The sequence below is a fragment of the Nomascus leucogenys genome, chromosome 1a (genome assembly GCF_006542625.1).
Source record: "Nomascus leucogenys isolate Asia chromosome 1a, Asia_NLE_v1, whole genome shotgun sequence".
Classification (NCBI taxonomy): domain Eukaryota; kingdom Metazoa; phylum Chordata; class Mammalia; order Primates; family Hylobatidae; genus Nomascus; species Nomascus leucogenys.
In genome coordinates, this window is record NC_044381.1 from 69832896 (window position 1) to 69841194 (window position 8299).

Sequence of the window (8299 nt, forward strand, 5' to 3'; positions counted from 1 at the left end):
ACTATCGTGGCTCACTGCAGCCTTTAACTCCCAGGTTCAAGCAATCCTTCTACCTCAGCCTTCTGAGTAGCTGGGACCACAGGTCCACACCACCATGCCAAGCTAATTTTTTTTTTTTTGAGACAGAATTTCGCTCTATCACTCAGGCTGGAGTGCAGTGGTGCGATCTTGGCTCACTGCAACCTCTGCCTCCCAGATTCAAGCGATTCTCCTGCCTCAGCCTCCCAAGTAGCTGGGATTACAAGCCTGAGCCACCATGACTGGCTAATTTTTGTATTTTTAGTAGAAATGGGGTTTTGCCCTGTTGGCCAGGTTGGTCTTGAACTCCTGACCTCAAGCAGTCCTCCTGCCTGGGAAAGCGTTGGGATTACAGGCATAAACCACCGTGCCAGGCCTAAAGGTTATTTTTAAAAAGTTACACATGCGGTTAGCAATATGAAAAAATGGTCTGAGTCATCAACTGTTACATAAGTAATGGAAATAATCCTTCTTCATCACTTATAATCAGAGGCCCAAAGGATGGGGGTCTCTGATACAGATGTATCCCGCGGTAGTTTGCTAAGAGTGCCTTAACAAATTACCACGAACTGGGTGATTTAAAACCACAGAAATGTCTTCTTTCATCGTTTTGGAGGCCAGAAGTGTGAAATGAAGGTGTTGGCAGGGCCTCGCTCTCTCTGAGGCCTGACAGGAGGATCCTTCCTTGCCTCTTTCAGCTTCTGGTGGCTTTGGGTGTTCATTGGTTGGTGGCAGCAAAACTCCAATTGCTGCCTCCACCTTCACACAGCCTGCTCTTTATGTGTCTCTGTGTTTCAAATCTCCTTCTCCTCTTAGAAGGGTACCAGTCATTGGATTTGGGGCTCACTCAAAATCCAGCATCATTTCATCTGTGTGCAGATGGAGTCCCATCTTTGTCACTTCCAGAAAGCCTGTGAAAGCTACCCCTTCCCAGCTACCCTGCCATGGGGAAAATGCCTTGTTCCAAGCCCCAGCCACTCTGCCATCCTCCTTAAGGCTCACTTAAATCAATCCTCTGTGCTGGGCCTGAAGCACAAAAGTTTCTTTACTTTTCACTGTGGGAAGAAGAGTACTAAGGACCACTCAGACTTTTAGAAACAACCAACATACAACAAATTTAGCACACACAACACGAGTAATTAAGCTGGGAGTGGGGGGACTCTTGGAACATTTCCTTCTTCCCTCCACAGGAGCAATGGGCTTTGAATACATAGAGAAGTCTCTGCTCCACCCAGCCTTCATTGATTTACTCAGGATGCCACTTTGATTTCAGTTTTTATCCCTAGGGCATCCTAAGGGCCTTTGGAATCACTGTGAAATTTGGAAAGAAACGTTGAGTGTTTCACACCTGGTATTCATTCATCTGTTCATTCTTAAGTGACAGGCAAGCACTATAGTAAGCTGTTGGATGGGGAGAAGCCAATTTCCACCCCAAAGCACTCCATACACTCCAGTGGTGGATGACAGACATGTAAACAGACAAATAGGACAGGAGGTGGGGAGTCTAAGGATGGGTATCTGAAAGCAATATTGTGGGTTGCCCATGCTTCTGGAGTATGACAATTACTACAAGGGTGGCTTTCCCTGGGCAATGCTGTTGCTGTCTGTTTCGAAGCTAATTACACCTTTTGATAGTTTAAGGTCCTGGATGAACTAATAGAGTTCATAAAGGTAATGAGACCTAGTTTTGAACATCCTCAAAAATAAGTGATTGTAATTAATCCAGTGTAGAAGTTACAACAAAAAAGCTAAAATAAGAAAAACACAGAAACTGACTCAGTTATCTAAAGATAACTCATATAATAAGAAGTCCGAAGATTGACAGGCTCAACAATATCACCCATCACCCCCAGTTTTCCTGCCTCTCTTTGCTATCGTCCATAGGCTTCATCGAATGCTGGTTCCATTTGTCTTCCTGTCATGACCCATAGCAATTTTGGCTGCATAATTCCTTGTCTGTATTCACTAGGTGAGAGAGCAAGTAAACAGGAGGTAGACCAATTTAGTTCACATGCCTGCCCCTGGATCCATAACTCTCACCGAAGGGAATGCCATGTGCTGTTTTGTTCAAATTAGATGACTGAACACTCGCAAAAGAGGGGAGAAGGAATTACTGAAATTAGTTTAGGCCAATCAGAGCTCATGCCTTGAGTGGGAATCGGGGATACAACCTTCTTCCCCTGAATCTCCTGGGCTGCTGAAGATGCATGCGGGACTGCTGGATGCATTAATGAAGCTGAGGTTCTATTAGGAAGGAGGGAAAGGAGAACCATAAAGAAGAGCTGCAAACCCTGATCTACAATAATGAGGAAGGGCTTGCAGTAAAGATTAGTGAGAGCTGGTGAAGACCCCAGGATAGAACCTGCAGCCTGAGTCTCAGACACATTCTCCCACATGGTGTACCATGGGGGGGCTCTCAACACTCCCTGGTTAGAACCGATGGGCACAGGATGCTTAGGCTGGCTGCAGGAATTTCCAGGGGACACTGAGGAGTGGTAGGGGGAGGTGAGATTAAATGAAGAAGCACACAATCTTGCTCTAATTGTAGGAAACAGTCTGTCAGGGAAGCAGAGTAAGAAAAAATTACCTGTGACTTGTGAACAGTCTCACGGTTGTTGATTGCTGCTGACTAGGGAACAGAAAGGGCATCACACATATACCACACACACCCACACCCTTGTGTTACAAGGAACCAAAAAGAATTTTTGCCAGTGGAGAACACCACTTTAGTCCCTCCTTCATTGAAACCTCCTACCTGTTGCTCTTCTGGGAATACCCATCTCATGTCTGGTTCTGCCCTTACTAGTTTTATGTTCTTGGAAAGTTGTTTAACCTCTCTCTATTTCAGTCTGCTCTTATGTAAAAATGGGATAATAATAGTACCTACACTCATAGGGTTGTTGTGAGGGTTAAATAATTAATAAATGTTAACAGTTAGAAAGTTACCTAGAACGTAGTAAGCATAAAGTGATGATAATTGTGATTGGCTGGGCATGGTGGCTCACACTTGTAATCTCAGCTCTTTGGGAGGCAGAGGTGGGAGGATCACTTGAGCCTAGGAGTTGGAGACCAGCCTGGGAAAAATAATCAGATCCCATCTCTCCAAACAAACAAAAAAAAAAAGAAGAAGGAAAAGGATGATGCTGGTTAAAAGAGTAATACAAAAGGAACTCTCTCTGTGTGTGTGTGTGTGTGTGTGTTTGTGTGTGTATGTGTGTACAAAGAGAGGAGCAAGAAAAAATGAATGGACGAAATAGAGTAATACTGCAATTGAGCTATGGACATTTTGAACAAACCTAAATCTGTGTGTTGCCATGGACCAGTGACTCCTGTGTACCTCCCGTTTTCTTCCTTTGTGAATAGGAATGCCTCTAGCTGCTGTCTTTCTCCTGTCCCACCATTGTACATTGTATGTGTGAGGCAGACAACTTGTGTCATTTTTTTTTCCATTTCATAGTTTTGCAAGTCCACAGATGAAGGGGAATTGTGCTCCAGGAACTGGACTTAACGAGTTACACCTGAGGACCCTCATCCGTAAACCTGGGCCTGATTTACATGATGAGATTTTGGCCTTCAAAGTGACTCTGTAATGGAATGAGACTTCTGGAGACTTGAGATGGGGTAGATGTATTTTGCACATGGGAAGGACATGGATCACTGGGGGCCAGAGCGTGGATTATGGCAGACAGGCTACGTGGCTCCCAATGAGCCCCACTGATATGGTTAGGCTCTGTGTCCCCACCCAAATCTCATCTCAAATTGTAATCCCCAGGTGTTGAGGGAAGGACTTGGTGGAAGGTGATTGGATCATGGGGGTGGTTTCCCCCATGCTGTTCTCGTGATAGTGAGTTCTCATGAGATCTGATGGTTTTATAAGGGGCTCTTCCCCCTTCTCTCTCTCCTGCCACCTTGTGAAGAAGGTGCTTGCTTGCCCTTTGCCTTCCATCATGATTGTAAGGTTCCTGAGGCCTCCTCAGCCATATGGAACTGTGAGCCAATTAAACCTCTTTCCTTTATAAATTACCTAGTCTCAGGGAAGTTCTTTATAGCAGCGTGAGAATAGACTGATATACCCCTCTCCTAGCATTCTTACCTTGTATAATCTCCTCTCCTTGAGTGGGAATGGAACCTGTGGCTTGCTTCTACCAATAGAATTTGGTATAGGAGATGGAATGTCACTTCTGTGATTACTTTAGGTAAGACTGTAACTTCAATTGAGTAGACTCAATTGATTTTGCCCCTGCTGGCTTTGATGAAGTAAGCTGCCAATGTGGAGAGGCCCATGTGGCAAGAAACTTAAGGTGCCCTCTGAGAGAAGGCTAGGAAGGAGCTGAGCTCCTCTACCTGACAAGCAACAATGAACTGAATCCTGCCAACAACCATGTGAACTTGAAGGCAAGTCCTTCTCCAGTTGAGCCTTCAGTGAAACCCCAGGCTTGGCTGACACAGTCATTGCAGTTTTGTGAAAGACCCTAAAACAGAGGATCCTGCTCACCTGTGCCTGAATTCCTGGCCCAATAAATGGTGTTGAATCTACCAGAGAGCCAGCTGGAAAAAGATATCAGTAGAGCCCTACTTACCTCATCACTACAATAAATTCTGACTGGATCACAGATATAAATGCTGAGCACAAAATAATAAATCTTTGAGTAGAATATATTGCGAAAATTTTTCATAATTTCAAGGGAAATACTATCTAAATGATAAACTTTCTAGAGGCCAAGAATGAAAAGGTGAGTTCAAAAACATAAAACTAGAATTCTGTATAAAACAAACAGTGGAAGTAGGGAGGGAAGAAGAAACAAACGGGAAAAAAACCCTCCTACATGTACATTGACGAAACGCGATTTTCCCTGATACGTAGAGTTCAACAAGTCAAAACAAACAGCAATGTGATAGAAAACAGGCAGAGAACATGGTTCACAGAACAGAACATGCAAGTGGCTCTCAAACATAGGCAAAGATGCTTGACATTTGATAAAGATGAAACCAAATTAAAATTATGATAAGGTGTTATTTTTTAACTTGTCAATTGGGATAGGTAAAAAAGTTGGAATATTCTGTGCTAAGGGAAGGGGAAACAGGCCCTCTCTTTTTCTTTTTTTTTGAGACACAGTCTCACTCTGTCACCCAGGTTGGAGTGCAGTGGTGTGATCTCGGCTCACTGCAACCTCCACCTCCCAGGTTCAAGTGATTCTCCTGCCTCAGCCTCCAGAGTAGCTGGCACTACAGGTGTATGCCACCACACCCGGCTAATTTTTTTTTGTATTAGTAGAGACAAGGTTTCGCCATGGTCAGATTGGTTTCGAACCTGACCTCAGGCGATCTGCCTGCCTCAGCCCCCCAAAGTGCTGGGATTACAGGCGTGAGCCACCACACTGGACTGGAAACAGGTACTCTCATACCTGTGCATATAAATTGGTACAATCTCTGTGAAGGACAATTTGACAAAATATCTATCAAAATATCCAAATTTGACATAGAAATCTCACCTCTAGAAATTTTACCCACACATAGGCCAGGTGCAGTGGCTCACGCTTGTAATCCCAGCACTTTGGGAGGCCGAGGCGGGCGGATCACGAGGTCAGGAGATCGAGACCACGGTGAAACCCCGTCTCTACTAAAAATACAAAAAATTAGCCGGGCGTGATGGCGGGCACCTGTAGTCCCAGCTACTCGGAGAGGCTGAGGCAGGAGATTGGCATGAACCCGGGAGGCGGAGCTTGCAGTGAGCCGAGATCGCGCCACTGCACTCCAGCCTGGGTGACAGAGCGAGACTCCATCTCAAAAAAAAAAAAAGAAATTTTACCCACACATGATATATTTTAAAAGATTGTCACTGAAGCACAGTTTGTAATAGGGAAAGATGGAAAATAACCAACATGTATATAAACAGGGTACTGTTTATCTAGTGAAAATGAACAAATAAGGTAGTTCTGTTTATACTGACATGAAGCAGTTTTCAAGGTTGTTTAGAAAAACAAAGAGGAGAATATTGTGTAATGTATGCCATTTGTACAAAAACACATACACCAGACATGCTTATACATGCAAAGGATATTTCTGGAAAAATACACAAGAAACTTGCTTCCAGGAAGAACTAGGTGACTGGGGAAAACCAAAGTTAGACACTTCTTATTTTATAGTTTTTTGAATATTTTGGGTGAATATTATGAATATATTCTCTATTCACAATTGTTAATACAAAAATGAAAAGGAAGTAATGTTTTGACACCCAAAGGCTCTCTCCAGGACTTAAAAGGGAGGCGTGTTTTTCAGGCAAGAAAGAGCCAGTGAATGCCCCTCTGTGGGAGCAAAAGAAGAGAACGCCCACTGCATTTTTAAAGTACGTCTTAAAATAGTGTGTTGCAAAGCTCAGTGGGCTCAGCCCTTTATGATTGTTGGTTAGAAGACTGTCAGGGATCATTTTCCAAATGCCAACTTACACTCCTCTGTCATCCAGAAAGTTCTTATTCCTGTGAGAATTTTTAGAATTTAGAGAATGGCTAGTAGGGCTGACAGCCCCATGCAAAGCAGGTGGGGAGGCTTCAGAAGAGTGGTCCCCATGCATCTATTTCTCATTGTTTTCTTTCCTTGTTCCAGCCAGTGCTACTGCTCCTCTTTCCTGGGTCCAGCCTTTGACATAAACTCTGCAGCTGAGACCCCTAACCTCTCTCCCCACTTCCCTGTCTTACTTAAGCCTGGAACAGCTCTTAAGCCTGGCACCTCTGCAGCTGTGACTCATTGCAAATGCTTTGCATTCCGGGATGTTCCTCAGGGTTTTGGGTCTCCCTTGTGACTCAAAGAACCAGGCAAGTTGAAAGGGAGGAGAAAAAGAGGCCCTGCAGCTGCCAAAACATTGCAGACATGAGGCGGGAAATTGTTCGGAAAACTGAAAAGGTTTTGTGCTGGAAGAACCCCAGCCAGCCGCTCCCTCACTTGGGCCTGCTTGTAACTGGAGCAGAGCTAGGGGACGCCTCTGTGGAAGCTGAGTCAACTGTGGGTTGTCCCAGCCCCCAGGAGGTTCCAATCACAGACCCAGAGGCACCACACCCCATCTGGAGACCATCTCCATGTGTCCATGAAGGACTGGGTTAAAGCCACTCTGGAAAGTAGAAATGGGGGTGTCATCTAGAAGTATTGTTTGTCTCAAATGTTAGTTTACCTTTACGTCACTGGAATGATTTTGTCAGCTTGTTCTGCCTCCTCACCACCTTCAGCTGTACACAATTTATGTTTATATTCAGGTCAATTGACATCTACTCTTATGACAGCTGTGTTCTTCCCTGACCCTTAAAGCTATGAGACCCTATGTTGCAGGTCTTTAGGTAAAAGAAATTAGTGTCTTGCTGTCCAGGTTAATTCAATGGAGATGGGGGAGGGTAAGCTGTGCCTTCTCACCTTCACTTCTTTCCTGATCCTCTATAAAGACTCCAATTGGGCATAATTTTGAAAACCTTTTAAATAAACTTTATTGATGTAAACTTACATGTAAGAAAACACACCCGGGTTGGCTCTGGTTGCAGAGTTGAGTGTCCTGAGAGGTCAGATTGCCGTCAGACATGGCTCATGAACATGGACATGGTAAAATGGAACTTCCAGATTATAAACAATGGAAGATAGAAGGGACACCATCAGAAACTGTCAAGAAGAAGTTGGCTGCGCAAGGGCTAAGGGATCCATGGGGCCAAGATGAAGCTTGGAGATATATGGGTGGCTTTGCAAACAGTGGTTCCTTTATTGGTGCATTATTAAAAGGATTCAAGGATTCAAGTGGGGATTTGCTGCATTTGTGGGAGCTGTAGGAACTGAATATTATCTGCAGTCCCTGAATAAAGATAAGAAGCATCACTGAAGATAATACCTGGAAGTATCATAGTGGTTTCTTAACTCTTCAGAATAAGATTTCTTCACTGTAGCCTACTTGTCTGGCTTGTCCCTTGAAGAATATTAGTAAGATTTAATAAAGTAAAATAATATATATGCAAAAAAACCCCACTCATTTTTGGTGTATAATTTTATGAGTTTTGGCAAACCTACATACCCCTCTAAGGCATAATTTGAAGCCAATGGCTTAATAGATAGGAAAACAATGAAATAAATGCACATGGGGGGGTCAACAGTATTTCATATTCGCCTACATTTCTCTAACCCCGTGGGTGCAACATCGTCACATGTTAAGGCTCCTTTGCTATCAAACAATATTCAATATAGTTTTACTTGGATTTCATAGGAGAAAACAACTTGGATTGAACAGAAAACAAAATGTGAAGTGGAAAGA

The 8299-nt window shown here is 43.8% G+C and overlaps 1 pseudogene; it reads left to right on the plus strand.

Moving 5' to 3' along the window:
* The first annotated feature begins 7580 nt into the window (after positions 1 to 7580).
* LOC115835900 lies at positions 7581 to 7873 on the plus strand (annotated as a pseudogene).
* Positions 7874 to 8299: the final 426 nt, after the last annotated feature.